This window comes from Furipterus horrens, unplaced genomic scaffold (genome assembly GCF_987537825.1).
Source record: "Furipterus horrens unplaced genomic scaffold, mFurHor1.1.pri manual_scaffold_8, whole genome shotgun sequence".
NCBI classification, from domain to species: Eukaryota; Metazoa; Chordata; class Mammalia; order Chiroptera; family Furipteridae; genus Furipterus; species Furipterus horrens.
The window spans coordinates 5,552,991-5,569,287 of NW_028327178.1; the positions used below are offsets into that span (position 1 = coordinate 5,552,991).

At 43.7% G+C, this 16,297-nt stretch overlaps 1 long non-coding RNA gene across 1 annotated transcript in view; it reads right to left on the reverse strand.

Annotated features, from left to right (window-relative positions):
* LOC150002463 (uncharacterized) overlaps positions 1–15,388 on the reverse strand; it is a 50,361-nt gene extending 34,973 nt beyond the window's left edge. Inside the window, exon 1 of the long non-coding RNA XR_016512610.1 lies at positions 15,246–15,388. This is a non-coding gene — a long non-coding RNA (uncharacterized LOC150002463). The remainder of the gene's footprint in view (positions 1–15,245) is intronic.
* Between the last annotated feature and the right edge of the window lie 909 nt (positions 15,389–16,297).

Sequence of the window (16,297 nt, forward strand, 5' to 3'; positions counted from 1 at the left end):
TAGGTCCTATTAACTAACATAAAATTATAGACTAAGAAAAGGTTATATATACACAATATATACATACATATGTATAAATGGACTAGTGACATGTGTTTTATAATACAAACTCCATTTGGAGACAAGATAACCAGGAAGCAGCCTCTCACCAGAATCGAAAACCGCCTTGGATCTTGGACTTCCAGCCTCCAGAAATATGAGGAATAAATAAACTATGTTGTTTAGAAGCCACCCAGTCTACGGCGTTTCGTAAGAGCGGCCAGAGCACACCAGGTGACCGCACAAAGGCAGATGGCACACACACCTCGCTCCGCTAGGGCAGCGTTCATTGGCAGAGACTCACGCAGCGTCCGGTCACGCAGTGGACAAGGGCGCTAGGCTCTGGCCTTGGATTTGAGCTTCTCCCCAGAGAAGCAGGACAGCCTTGGGCTGCGACGCCAGGCTGCAGGCGCTGAGCCTCAGCCGGGCTCGCCCTTAGCCTTCTTTCCAAATGCTTAAAGCTCACCTTCTCGTCCACGCTCGAATGAGAGAGGCACCATTCTTACGGTGGTGTTGTTCACAGATGTGTTAGCGGATGCGGAAGGAGCTGAAATATTTACACAAGCCGTTTCAGATGGTCACATTCCAATGTGAATCTGGAACCCACTTCTCTGACATTACGGCCAAGCCCTAAGTTTCTCAGGTCAATTGTAATTTGGTAGAGAGGGCGTTTCCCGTTCCAGACCCCCGCGAAGTAGGAACCTTACGTTTATTCTACACTCTTCAACCTATGAAACTTTAACAACATACATATACTGTACCGAAAAATCCCGCGATATAGCGAAAAATCCGCGATAGATAATTAAATATATTTTTTTAAATCCCGCGATGCAGTGAGGCCGCGATAAGTGAACTGCGATATAAAGAGGGACCACAGTACTCAGTAAATAAGAGGTTGAACCGTTTATAATTGGCTTCATTTGACTGGATTCTGTTTGCATAAATGTAACTCATTCTTCCTCTCTGGCACCTTCTCTTTTATCATCTAGGTATAACTATAATAATACAGATATTTAGACATAGACAGAGAAGGAAAACTCTGATTCCAAAAAACCTCCGCTGCCTTGCGGCATACCTCTTCAGGGGAAAGGCTAAGGGAGTAAACCCCGACAGAAAATCCGGAGCCGGAGTCCCTAAGGCGGTTTGACATTGTAGTCAACACCGGCAACTCCTGCGGCGCACCTGAAGCCAAGCTGTATTGACTCCGTCTTTCCCTTGGACCCTTCAGCTGCGAAGAGAGGGGGGGTCTGCTGCATGGGCAACAGCAGACCCTCCATATCACCCTGCCCAGGCTCTGTAGCTTCAGCTTCACTGGAGAGGACACTCCAGCGTCATCGCAAGATGTGGATTCAACACGGGAGGAGACAGATACCGTGTCACTCCCGAGTCGGACTGCACAGCCATTCTCGGCGGTGCAGATAGACTCTTAAGAAGCTACACCATCGTCTCTCGAGACGGACGGCTGCCGACGATGATTTAGACATAGACCATAGACACTGGAAATACATATAAAATATATTTGTTTCTTGGAGAGCTATATGAACATTAGTATGGTGATGGACACAGCCACCCTAAATTAATAATTTCTAGGGTAAAAATAACTCTAGGCGTAGAGAGGATAAAAGTTTGCTGCTCGTCTCTTAGACTCGCTGTTGGTTTGCCCTTCTCTGAGGGTTAGGGTTAGGGTTAGGGTTAGGCTGAGCTGTTTCTTCACAATGCAAGCAAAGTATGCCATCGTTTCAAGGACAAACATTGCCTCTCAGTTGAGTTTCTCACGGAAGATACCTTTCTGTCTCTCATTCTCTGTCCAGATAAAATTATGAGTGGTAGGGAGAAAGGTTGATGGGGAGAAGCTCATAACACATTGGAAATCAACTCCTACTTTCTTCCTAAAAGTCTCAAGTGAGGAAAGTCCCCTGGCTGAGACCAGCAAATAGGTCCATGGAAAAAACTCCTTCTCTGTTAATTAATTCATGATATTGGTGATATCTTCTTCTCGCTGCATGCATCCTAGGCTGCCACATGGATTTTAATGCCCAAAGTAAATATGTCCATCGTACTAAGTGAGGTTTGCCTTGTTTTGTGAGGCCTTCAGAAAGCGTGTGTTTGGTCCACTGCCACTCCAGGTGGCGGTTCCCTCCGGCGTCTGGTTGCCATCGAAAGGAAGAGGCTGCTGCCGGATGACAGACCGAGCCCCCGCCTGCTGCCGTGACCAGGAGGGGCCAGGCAGCTCTGCTGCGCATTCCGTCCTGCATGTTGGGCTTCGCTGACACTGCTTCCCGAGAGCAGAGTCAGCAAAAACTGTGTCACCCAACCAAGAAAACACAGCCGAAAACCCTAGTCCCCCTGCTAACTCTGTGGGGGAGAAGAAAAGACACAGCTGCCACCTACCCACTCCCCTCCCCCCACCGTCCAGGTGACCCGGTCTTGCAAGGTGAGTCAACAACCGTTCCCCACAGTCTCCCCACTCGGTGCCCGAAGTTTCCAGGGACATTCGCCCATCATCCTGAGTTCAGGTTGTCACAAACATCCCGTCTCCCGTCAATGCAGACCACCCCTTCCTCCAAGGCCGGGACCTACAACGTCTGCTCAGTTAGTGCGCTACGTATCCACGGATCCACATCATTAATACAGTAATCCTCATTGCAGAGTGGTCTCAGACTCCCCTAATTTCTTAATCTCGTGACTGCTTACGAGATCACACACGTCATCTGAGCGAAGTTCTTTCATTCTGCAGCCGAGCCCCTGCAGAGCGACGTGAGGCAGGTGCCTGGCCGCAGGCGCAGAGCCCCACTCGCTCCCCTTCCCGGCCGCCACGTTAAGTGCTACTCTAGCTCCTTGAACCTGACTTCTCAGAACCCTGCATCTTCAGCGCCACCGTACTTAGTGTTGCTGAGAGGGAGTCAGTTACACACGCGGCCTTTGTTCCCTGCTTTTGGATTTATTTTAAATGCCTTGCATTCTCTTTTCACACTGGTACCCTTCTTTTTCTCTCAAAAAATGACTCAGAATGTTGCAATGGCTCCTCTTAATACTAAATCTCTGCAAAATACATCATCATTCTGCTGAAATCAGCTTTTGACAATGCTCTTCCCATTTTGGCTGTCGCTATGACTTAGCTGGGTTATTCCAAAGCAGAACCCTTATCTATTTGTTCAGGTTTTCCTTATCAGCCTAGTCAGAAGAATGAGATTTTTTTTTTTTTTGCATAAATCTCTTTCCTGTTTTACCTGATTGCAATGTATATTTTGTATCTGAGTCCTGTTAGCTTTCCATTCAGTGTGTCCTTTTCTGTCAACAGCGGGATTATGTATCACCAGAATAATAATTGTGCGTTTTGTCAGGTTTTCTATTCTGTTCTGTGAGATCACCTAATATTTCCTTTAAAAAAAAAAATCTTGCACGGCACTGCTTTTTCATATAAAATGTTTTATAGCGCTAGTGTTATTTATGTTATCAAATGTCATACAAATGACAATACAATGAGTTGTTCAGTCTCCCTTCCTAAGTTTCGTACGTTTATATAATGGCAGATATTTTTTCAGAGGACATTCACATGCATTACTGTATTTGCTCATCACAATACCCCATGAGTTAAGCAGACGGAGCAGATGGTGTTAGACTAACCCTCTGACTCCGAGGTTATAAGTGAAAGTCACACATTTAGCCAACAAGAGCCAAAAAGATGCTACATATTTTTTAGTAGCTAAATGGTTTTTCCAATGCACTCTCCATACATATCAGGCCCGTGATATGCCTTGAATTTCTTTTTTAAGAATCAACTCTCATTATTCCCTCTGCTGTCACACAGCGGTGTGACTCATTGCCTACCACGTGTTCAGGTTCTGGTGACACGTAGGTGAACAAAACAAGACCCTATGGTCATAGCACTTGGCAAACAACAGTGTGGATCTCTGATTATCAAGTTCTTAGCAAATTAGTGGTGATGAGGAAGATTGCTGTACAAACACATACGACGAAAAACATCTGCAGTGGAGACAACAAATAAAATTACATGCCAGACACATATTTCTCAGTAAACATTTTAGGTTTTAGGCAATCGTATAACACTAGAAATACTTGTATCAATAGTGATTATACTAAGCCAACAAGAAAACTAATCAATAATCATTTTCACTTTAAAATTCATGAAAATGTATGATCTATTTTAGAAATATTTCTACCCACACTGATGAAAATAAGAAAAGGTTAAGGCAAAAAAGAGGGAATCTCTAGTGAGCCAGAAAGCTTAGCTTAATGGAATAAATTATTTCCCAAAGGTTTTGAAAAGCAGAGCTTTTATTCAATGTAAAGAAATCTGAATAACAATAAAATAACAATATGCCACAAGGTAAAACATAATTAAACCTCTGAATGAAATGTTTTTGAAAATTGCCCTAGGAGCTCAGAAAAACATCTGTGTGCTGGGAAATGGACTCTTGGGAGGGTTTCCCACCAGGAACTGAAGGACAGAAATGACGTGGATGGACAAGTACGAGAAAGAAAACTTGACGGGAGGTAAAGAATGCAGATACCTTATTGAGAATTGTAACAAATGCATTGTATATGCAAGTGGGAAGGGGTCAGGGAAGAAGTGGACGTGAAGAGTGTTCATGTGTGGGAATGATGAAATATAGGAGCAGCTGGGGAGTGCTTTTGAAATGCAAGGTTGATATCCTTTGCATTTCAACACTTGGGAATAGACATTATTAAATGATTGTTTAATAGGGAACTTAGGCAATAATAATAGTACTGGAAGAGTTGAATGTGGGACCGCTATTTGGGATAGAGAGATAGAGAATATGGGTAAAGGAAGAAGAATTTCAAAGAAAGTCTATTAAGTAAGCATATTAATAGCAATCCAGACATGAAGTTGATAGCTCCAGGGGAATGAAAGACGAGGAACCCTCTTCAACCCGCAGGGTGCTCAGCAGCGCCCCTACTGAACTTTCAGAGGCAGGAAGGCAGGTAACTGTCCAAGGTCACACCCCCCTGGTTAATGCTGAAACCAGAACTGGAGTTCAGGTTCCCAGCCCAAGGATGTTTTTAATTTTAATACTTACTTCAATTAATTTCTTTAATTTTTTTCTCAAAGGCACGAGCCTTCAGAAACTGGGCGACACGCCAGCAGTTCGAGATTGCATTTCCCGATCTACCCAGAATTGTTTTCTTACTGTCACTTAACCTGACTGTCTGTGCCTTTTTTCTAGGCCTCTTAAATTAAGATTCTAAGAACATTTCTGGCAGATCATAGCTGTTGAAGAGAAATGCCATTCTTCCAGGAATGAGGCCGTGAATGTACTTGCTAATGTAGCCGGTTGTGAAATGCACAGAAGTCAGCCAATTCTTTTTTCATGTGGTGATGAATTTTGGCATGAATATCGTGCAAGGAGATGTATACTATTCACAAAACTGTGTTCTTCATATATATAACTGTCACTGAGTCAGCAATACATTTTCACTAAAAAAAAATTAGAAGAGAAATATATATAATTAAAAAATCAAAATGGGACCTTTTAGAAACCATTTCCAAACTTATCACCTAGAAATCCTTTCATTTTCTCCTGTTCTGTGCTTCTCTCTGCGTTGAATGCGATGCTGGATGAGCAATGACCTTTCTTTAAAACATTTTTTTTGTTATTTATTTATTTTTAGAGAGAGGGGGAGAGGAGGGAGAAGGAGAGGGAGAGCAACATTGATATGAGAGAGAAACACTGATCAGCTGCCTCTCGTATGCACCCTGACTGGGGACTGAACCCACAGCCCAGGCATGTGCCCTGACCGGGAAGGGAACAGGCAACATTTCACTTCGCAGGACGACTCCCAACCCACTGAGCCACACCAGTGGTGGGTCAGGATAGCAAGGATCTTTTTTATCAAAGCTCAAGTGAAGCTGTTTTCTTCCCCCAGTTGACCTATCTTACTCCTGCTATTTGACAATACCAACACATTTTCTTCTATTTAGTGATTTGTTCATTTTTTTAATTGATTTTTTTTTTTTTGTATTAACATAACATTCTTCTCGAGGGCCAATTATTTCCATCCTTCATTTTGGCTTCAGTGATTTCCAAGCTCCATCCCCGGGTCCCCCTGTTGGGTGGTATCTCATTTGACATTTGAGATGCTCTCATTTGGTCATACTCTTCAGTTTTCATGGCTGATTTTCCACCCGCCCCCTCGCCCCAGTCTCCATGCAGACTGCATGTTTCTTTTGTACCCTCAGGACAGTCCTTAGTTGGAGCGCAGCGCCCATCATCTAAAAGGGGTCAGCAAGATGGACGTCAGTGGCCTTTCCTCTGTACCAGAGAGCCGTGGTGTTCCCTCGGGTACTGCGCTTCTTTAATGGAGCTTACCCTTGACTTTCTGCTTCTGCCTTTTTGTGAGGTGCAAGCAGGGGGCAGGGCATACACAACGGCAGAGACTCCTGCCAGAGCAAGACCCCGGGATACTGTTGTTATTGACCTCTGCTATGGTGTTATGTTCTAACCTTTATTATTTTTGCCCTATTTGTGGGCTTGGTGCTTAATTATCTTTAAGAGTTTGATACAAGGACAGGGGGAACTTGGTAGGTAGACGGAGCAGAACAGTGGAGGATCTTGGAGCAGGTGAACTGAGAGGTACAGGCTGGCAAGCAAATGGTGTGATGGGGGCCTCTGTCAGCACAGAACAGGGCCCCAGGCACCTGTCAGGGAGGTGGGAAATGGACAGGCAAGATCCTGAGTCCTGCAGAATGGGATATGGATACACACTCTCAGGTGCATGCACAGCAATGAATCAAAGATTTCAACAAACAAAAGCAGACAAGAACCCGGCCACCAGAAGTAGAGCCTAAGACAGAATAGGTCCAATGAACCCAAGGGTCTCCTTGGAGTGGAAATTGGGTCCCCTATTTTTGATGATTCCTGGCCATGGGAACTTGGCAGTGAAGTCCTGTGGACAACATTGTTCATCGTTTTCTCTTTCCCTGAGGCTTGGGGCCAGCCTAAGTCTCAGGCGGCAGGAAAGACCCAAATGTCATCATAAAAGCATGGAGAACTAACTGCTTGGGCAGAGCTGGAGAAAAATATTCAATTTAAGTATAAAGTTAAAGACAAAATAGACATCGATGAACTAAGGGACAAAATCAGAATAAATAGTACCTACAAGTCAAATTAAAAGTTGGAAAACATTAAACACGAGGGAGTCATTCTAGAGTTTCTCTGAGGAAAAATGACAACTGTCCTCAGTCTCTATGAGACAAACAGATGGTTGGTTAAAGCATTTCATTCCCTTCCAGCAGCAGAACTTCCAAAATAACTGGTCACACTTGGGGCACTGTGGTCATGCACAGGCAGGAGCAAACTCAGTCACCTTTGCAGGGGTCCCCTCCCCACTACTTCACTCAGGGCATTAATGCACGTCTCACAGGTGGGTCTCTGGGCTGTCCCAAGTCCATGTCTGGGGCATGCAGTCCTCCAGCCCTAACAGATCAACTCATGAGACCCAGGCGTAGGCTGTGGGCTTCACATATAAAGCCCTGATTTAACATCGTGAGACTCCATACTGCCTGTGTGACCTTGAACTTGGAGCCTCAAGTCCCTAGTTGATAAACAGAGAAGGGTACAGTGTACCCGTGAGGATGAAATGAGATGATGCAAGAATAGAGTTCAGAGCAAATTTGACACAAAACCAACTGTGGCTCTTTTTACAGTAAGTCAGTATGACAGGAAATATCTTGAAGGATGAAGTATTGGTGCTCTCCCTCCAACTAACAAGGGGAACTGCTTTTGAAACTGTCAAGTGGCCTGGAAAATCCCAAATACTAATGCTGCCCAGCCCAACAGTGAGTGGTCTTCCCACGAAAACCCACGGGCAACGACGCCATGTGGTGCCTCGTATTGCTGACAGGCCTTCCTCGTTGTCATGTCAAGGACAGGGGCTCTTCCAGGTGACAGTAGCTGATCCTGGCAGTAGATCCTATTATTTGCAAAAGCTGTGTCCTTCCCAGTGGCCACATATCTATGGGAGTCTTCTCTTTCTGTGTCTGTCTCCATTCATTTATTCACAACTTTGAGATGTTGTTGAGGAATTACTACTAGCCTGGCCCTGTATGAAACTCTGAGCGAACAAAAGCAATAAGACAAGCAGACAGAGTTTGAACTTGTCACAGTCAAGTGAGTAGGACTGACATTATCTGCCTTTAGAGGCAGAACTTAATCGAGTGCCACCTAATTTTTTTCCACGACAGTCAAGGAGAAAGCAGAGTAGGCCTCTACATCAGCTCCAGCCTGCCATCAAAGTCACAGATCACTCTGTCCTCCACCTATGGCATCCTCACCAGGTGGTTTTTATCCTAATTTTCTTAAGATGTCTCTTCCACCTTCAGTTTTACTTCTATATTTCAGGCGGGAAGAAAAGACAAAGAACAAAGCAAGGAAGCTAAGGAGGCAAGCAAAACTTTCTGAAAAATGCCCAGCTCACAGACTGAATTCTCACTGGTCGAAAGATGTCCCATGGCCACCAGGATGCAAAGGAAGCTGGGAAGAGTGTTGCAGTTGGGCATACGGTGACCCCAGAGCAAACTCGGTTTTCTTAATGTCAGAATGGATAGCGACGAAGCAACTAGCAGTTTCTGACGCATCCCGCATCACGGTCCTGGACGTAAAGACCGACTAAAAATAGTTGGCCCAGCCTCAGTGAACAACTCTCCGCATCAACTAACTCTTAATCAAGGGCAGATCCTGGAATCTGACTCATCCATTCAACTCCTAGCTCTGACACTTGTTAGCCCTGTGACTCAGGACAGATATTTAACCAGACACCACCGTAACTTCTTCATTTTGGGGGGTAATAATAGTCTCTATGTCGTAGCGTTGATACAGGGATTGGTCAGATGAATACAGGTTGAGCAATAAAACACCAAATGGCACCAGTAAGCATTTACTGTTTTAGCTGTATTTTATATTAATCAAGCCATCTTTGTGTTCTGCTTTGCTATCCCATGTATATTGCCTCACTGGACAAAAATGAAGGCACCATTGATATGATCAGTTCCAGCCGGCTTGGCAGTTGGACCTCCATCGCACTTTCATCCGTTTACTACTCTGGCATATATCCGTTTTGTGTGAATGGAATAACAGGGCATTTGAGGAAACCAGATCAATCTGTGCTGCGTAAAACCTCTGGCCCTGCAGCGCTGAAATGCAAGATCCCCTCCACCGGGCAGAAGCGACCTGGAAGGTGTGGTGTCTTCATAGCAAGGATAATAATCATGTGCATTTCGCTCCTCTTTTCGCTTGTGAGAGTCTCATAGCCTCTCTATTACTTAATTATGAAAAACACTTACGAGCCCTTAGTCCACGCTCTCTTCGGAAGGCTTTTTAAGATCAAAGACACACAATAAGTGAGATGGGGGCCTGGTTCTGCAATCCTGAGTCTGGTTCTACCACTGACCCTCTTTTTGGCAAAATACAATCCCTTCCTGGGGCATCAACTTTTGTGAGAGCACAGGGTACCCCGTAGGGACACTTAGCTGCCAGGGACTTTGCTCCGACCAAACTACAGCAATTTCTTTATTGCGTTTTATTTGTACAGCGCTAACCCCGCATTATTACTGGCAAGTGAGTTAGTAACTGGGAAGAACAGAGAAACACGTGCTTTTTTTCTCTTTGGAGGCTGACCTGAACGTTTAGATACTTCAATTAAGTCTTTTCTTTTGACAAACCTCAGAAACTAATTCCTGGGCAAAGATCATTATGTGCAAACTGCGTATTACATATCTGATAGAATTCCTGTGTGAACCACTAATTACCAGAGAGACCCTAAACTCCTCCCTACCCTTCTTTCATAGACGGGAGAGAGTATCTCTCATGGGTGGTATTGGTGCATAGATGGGGTACTGTTTCATCATTTGGAATACTGGATTCCTAGCCACTACGTGCCAGGTGCCCTGGTATCAGGTAGCTATCATTGCGAAATAAACCATTACAAAATGCAAGTGGAGGAAAATAATAAAAATCCACTCTCAGGCATTGGAAGGTCGGTGCTTGTATCTCTGCTTAACTCAAAAGGGCCTGCTCACCTATCTGGTGGTCACACACGGTCGCCTGTGCAGCTCTGCTCCTTCTGGTCTTACCCTCTTCCTGGAACCAGAGGGCTGGCTACACCAGGCATGTCCCGCTTTTGAAAGAGGCAGGGGTACGGAAGTCATCAAAACACAAATTCTTCAAGCCCAGGCTGCTGGAAGCTGGCACGTCCAGAGGTCTGCCTCACTGTATGGGCCAAAGCAAGTTACTTTTTTTTTTTTTAAGATTTATTATTTATTTAAAGGGAGAGGGGAAGGGAGGGAGAGAAACATTGATGTGAGAGAGAAAAATTGATTGGTTGCCACTGGTATGTGCACCTCTGGGGACTGAAATCCCAACCGGGGCACGTGCCCTGACCAGGAATCGAACCAGCGACCTTTCGCTTTGCGGGATGATGTTCAGCCTCCTGAGCCACATTGGTCAGGGCAGCAAGTTACATTCTTGAGCCCAATTCCAGGGATGGGAACTGGATGGGCCTTTCCAGGAAGAGTGAAATGTCAGAGCTTTTGTATCCGTTTCCTTTGGCTGCTGTAACAAATTGCCACACAATTAGGCCTGAAATAACTCACACTTACAGCAGGAAAGACGTTCCTAATCTGCAGATGCAGAAACTCAAACGCCTCGAGGTGGAAGAAACACTGGTACTCGCTGGGAGAGGGTCTGTTCTAAGCTAATGCTCTGCCATTCCTCCCAGCCAAAAATTCTGGGTAATTTAGTGCAGTAAATAAAGATTGATTTTCTCTTAATCAGGGTACTCCAAATTACTCTTGTAATCAAATTGATCCTATTACAATGAAGAAAAATATTTTCAAAAGTGCAATTTAAAAAGATCATTCTTGGTCTATAGAGCTGCCATTTTCTGAAGTTTTATTCTGGGACATAGAATTGATGGTCATTGAGTATTGAAAGCTTCCTGCGTGTTTACCTGGTGTTCAGGCCTCCCGTCTGTGTGTGTTTGTTACGGCAGCCCTGGCAAGCTGATACACCAGGGGGCACCAACCAGAAAATGATACAAGTATACCTGTTTTCAAGTTTCTCAGGGAAATCAGTAGACGAAGGAGTTCTGTAGGATCATGTTCAGCCTAAACTGTGACATTTTCTCTTACTGCTCCTTAAAAGAAAACATGATCTAATTTCACCTATTTCATAAAAATAAGCTCTATGGCACCTTACCCTATCACAACACTGTTGTTAAACTGAAAACTTAAGAACAACCGTCGAACAAGAAACTTCTCAGACACCTGTCGCAGAATAGCCAGACAAAAGTTTAATGACTCGACTCATGAGAGAGTCTCAGAGGGACTCTTATTTGCTCTTATATTAAACACAATGTAAGATATGCTGGTTAAGTGGTCTCTAAATGAACAGAACTGCGTAACATTAAATCAAAACTGGGGAGATGGGCAAAGACAGAAGGTAACATTCATGCAATACAAAACCTTGCATCATACTAATTTTGAAAAGCCGAAATCCTAGAACATCAGGCTTAGGGACCATAGTAACACAGAGCCACCGGTTGTGACAGCTGTACAATGAACCCTTGCGTGGGTTCCTAACTCATGTCCAGAAGGAGCACCCAAGAGTACGAAGATTATTAACAAGACACATAATTATATTTCGTATACTGCTTATGAGAGTAGAAAAAGACGTAATATTTTTAGAATGGTAGCATTCAAATTATTAACATCATTTTGTTTCTTAAATCAATAAACTCTCAACTACCAAAAATATATGTTCTGCCTTTTAGAATGATTCATTTTCAAACACTTATTATTTATTAAAGGCTATAATTTATATGGACCACAACACATTTTTTGAGAAATAAAAAACAATGAATTTACAATATTACAAATCATAAGTTGGCATTAAGATAAAATAATGTGCCAAGCTTTAAAAGCACTAATACTTGAGATTTTAAATATAGTGGCTGATAAAAATAGAGCTAAAATAAATTACAGATAAAAATTCTGAAGGGTCATATTCTGAAGAAGCAGAAAAATGGCCTGCAAAAGCATAGAATCAACTAATAATATATCCTGTATTTATAATTTTAAAAGATTGAAATCATGCTAAAGAAATAAATTCAGCGAAAAGAAAGAAATCCAGCAATATCTACTTTGGATTGCAGTTTAGATGAGCCATGTAATTCGAACTCCCCAACACAGACCCAGGACCTCCCTTTACAAAACACACCCTCCCCACAACACCCACACATATGTGGTTTTGGGGGGGGGGAACAGTGTGCATGGAGAGCTCAAGACAGCGAGTTCCCTCAAGGAGCAGAGAACAGAATTTCTCAGCAAATAATGAAAGAACGCAGGCACTGGAGGACATGTTAGCGATCATCTTTTATATATGTCATCTTTTATATATGCCAATGTTAGATGATGTATCTGGGATCACAATTAGACATGCTAATTCTAAATTTAAAAAAAGATAAAGAAAAAGGCAGGTAAGATCATTTTATTGCCTAAAAAACAGACCTCTCCCACGTTGGTTAACAGATGACATTGTTTTCCTACTGACCACGTTGTCTAATTGGTACTTGCTAATGGGGGTGGGGGTGGGGGTGGGAGTGCGGTGGGGTTCAGGGGAGAAGAGCTGTGCTGCTCAGAGTGGAAAGACTGGGAGAAGGAATGAGCAGCTGTTTAAAAGTGAGGCCTGATTTTGGAGAACAGACCGGGGTGGGGCTTGGAGTCAGGCCAGTGAGGAAGGGCCACCCGGTCCCCCATTCGCTGGCCTACAGAGAGCCCCGAGCAAGAGAAGGCGCAAAAGGAGAGCAAACACAGGTTACTAAGCTTCACTCACTTAAAAATACAATCTACATCTAGAAATTTTTTCCTCAACAGAAAATTATAATTGTACTTTCTCCTGTGCCTTTTTGTGTAGTGCTATTTCCTAGAGCTTACTTATCATCTCTATGTACAGACATACAACATACACACAGTTTATATTATATGTATATCTATATTATATACAGAGAGATATATAGCATATATTCAGTGTATATTTCTGATTCTGGGGTTCTGGATTAAGGAGAGCTGATATTCATGATCCTGAAATAGTTAATAGTAAGTCAGAAAGACAAAACAATAAAAGTGGCAGATGTTTCTCATTAGCTTCCATGAAAACATGAATAATAATTTCGCTCTAACCCGAGATGCCTTCATCTCTTTAAATGGGCAAAGCAGAGGGGAACTTGAAATTGTAAGCTTCTGTTTAGGCTGACAAATTCACTGCAGCACCAAAAGGACTGACAAGACCTCCTCCATCCAAGAAACACAACAGGCAAGGATGAAAACTGGTGTGACCCGTCACCCGGGCATCAGCCTCACTGGGCCAATAGGTCCACTCCAGCCAGTGGATGGCCCTCTCCCCCGGTGCTAGAGCAACGGACTTAGTAACCCGGCGTGACTTTCAGCAAATGTTTTGATGTCAAGTTTGGCAAAATGCACCTGCGATAGAGAAACTGCTGCTGGATCGCTTCCTTTCATCTTTCATTTTAGAATATTTTTAGTTAGAGAAAAAGTTCTTGGTGAGCCCATGATCTCTTCTTAACCTTAGTTTGTTAAACCATTAATGTCGATTTATTGTTGGTGGAAATTTGCTCAAACACACATCGGGGAGAGAGAAAGACGAATCACATTTCAATGAAGGATCCATGAACTGGGTCAATGCAGAGATCAGAGGCGTGTGTGCAAAATGCAAATGAGATCTTTCTACCCTCCACCCTGGATTCTTTCAGTGCCCTCATCGCCCCCACGGCTGCTGTTGGGGTAGATCTTCCTCCCCCCTCACTCTAGCCACCAAAGTCAACACGAGCTGACGCCGGCCACCTTCACGGCCCCCTGTCTGAACACAAGTCACAACGGTCACCTTTCAACTGCTCCAAGTCACTGCGCTGTTTACGGCCTCAGGGCCTCCGCCTGGACTTCTCGCCGCTGGAATACCTGTGCTCTAGCACCTACCTCGTTCCTGATCATCCTTCTCTGCTTATCTCAAACGTCACTTCGAGACCATGAAGAGCTTCCCGAACTCCCCCTGCCAGAGGTCGGTACCACCACCTCCTTCACTGTGGAAGTAATATCTGAACTGAATGTGACTTGGATGATGCATCACGTAAGTTTGTTAAATGCCATCCTCACCCAACAAGAATGTGTTGCTGCAAGAGCCCGGATGGTGGTCTCCCTGCTCACTGATGCGGCCTGGCGCCTTCAGTGAAGGCAATCAGCAACTCTGTGCCATGGTAACACGCGGATCAGTGGGACACAGACCAGAAAGCAACAAATTACCGGTAATAAGGGTGCGTCTGATATAAAACTCAACAGTCCTAGCCCAGGAGAGCGAAGGCTATTTTCACAGGAGTCCCTGTTACACTGACCTGGGGGTTGGGAGCTAGAATTCAGTGCATGTCAGGAGAAGTATGCTATGCCAGCAACAACTGAGCTCATAGCCTTCCAAAGGCATTGAGAGTAGATTTCATCACACCTGGAACCCCAGAGTTGTCCGGGAGGAACATTTTCCCTTCTTCCCTTCTAGGCTTTTTGTCTAACCTAATCATTAAATTGGCATAAAACAGATTAACATGGGTATGTGACCTTATAAAATATGAAACTCCAAGACTGTCAGGCAAAGCCATCCCGAGCTAAGGACAAGGGGGCAGGGGTCTAAGGCTTCAAATGGAGCAAGACAGTTCCCAGGAAGATGAGAAGAGCAAGTGTTTGGGGAACAAATGTCTGCCAGGCCGTACAGAGAAGTCTTTCTGATAAAAGGCTTTCTGTGGTACTAGCTCTTCCTGGTATAGGAAGAGATGGATGCTTTACCTGAGTTTGCCAGGTCTTCATTGTCTTCAGCTCTAAACTATCCACAAGCCAAAGTGGCACATTCTTGCTCCCTCTAGATACTGAATCCTGAACCTCAGAATGGACGCAAACGTTAAATTACTGAGGATGAGCAGAGGATAGTGATACATTTCACAGAGCGAAAGCCTGAAACTTTGGTGGGTGTCTGAATACCTGACGAGCTACCATGGTAAGGGGATTTTGATTGATTTTCTTCTTGCTAAAGAAGAAACCTAGGGAAAACTTTTGGTTTAAAAGGAGAAGAATATTAAAGAAACAAATAATCAAAATCATCTATTACCTTCTGGGGTATTGCATTCCTGTCTCGGGAAGACTGAAAGCACAGGTCCACTCTGGCCAGGTGGGTAGTTCCGTTGGTTGGAGCATAGCCCCACTATGCCAAGGTTGTGGGTTTGATCCCCGGTCAGGGCACATACAGGAATCAATCAGTGATGCCTAAGTAAGTGGAACAACAAATCGATCTCTCTTGTTTTCTTTCTCCAATCAATAAATTTAAGACGATTTTAAGTTATTAAAAAAAAAAAAGAGCAAACACAGGTCTAGGATCAAGGGTCGAAAGGATCTTGGAGGAAATGAGCTCTAATTTTTTTTTCCTGACAGTCATTTTAATTTGGCATGAGAAATGGCAGTCATTCTTAAAATGTTTAAGATCCCAACAGAGAACTGAAGAGCACGCTAAATCACTGTACATGTACATTCTTTGCATGCTGCCTCTCTGCCATGTGCTATTAGAAAGAAAAAATTATATTTTAAACAAACATCAATATTAACACTAGGTTGCAGAGGTAAAGTATTTGTCTACCATCATAGGGTCTACACTATGTTTTAATTAATGTCATTTCAAATTCGACATTAAGAAACAAAGCGCCGGTATTCATTCTGCCTGAAGAACATCTGGATGTTTTACCGTCGTAGGAACACCACTCTGAACTCAAACACCCTCACCGACGCGGATGCACCTTATCCACGTGAACGGCTTTTACCAAAGGGTAGCTGTTCCTCCCTTTTCAGAGTTTTTCCTACTCTGCTCTTTCTTAAAATAACCAGCTCAAAAATAATCCTGCTGCCAAAGATGCGTATTTTGGGTTTGTGTAATCTGTTCCCTTCATTATTTTTTGCCTGTGGTTTACAGTTAATTTAAAGGGGTGCCTGGTGTTTTTCTGGCGTATCTAGCTTTAGATGACTAGTAAACACTTTGACTGAAAATGTCAGAATTTTAAGGGACCAGCCACGGGAAAATACCAACAGAAATGAGGACGTGCTTCTGAAGTACAACTTACAGAAAGCATGCTCAAGGATCAGCCACACAGCTGATTAGTTGCTTTAGAATGT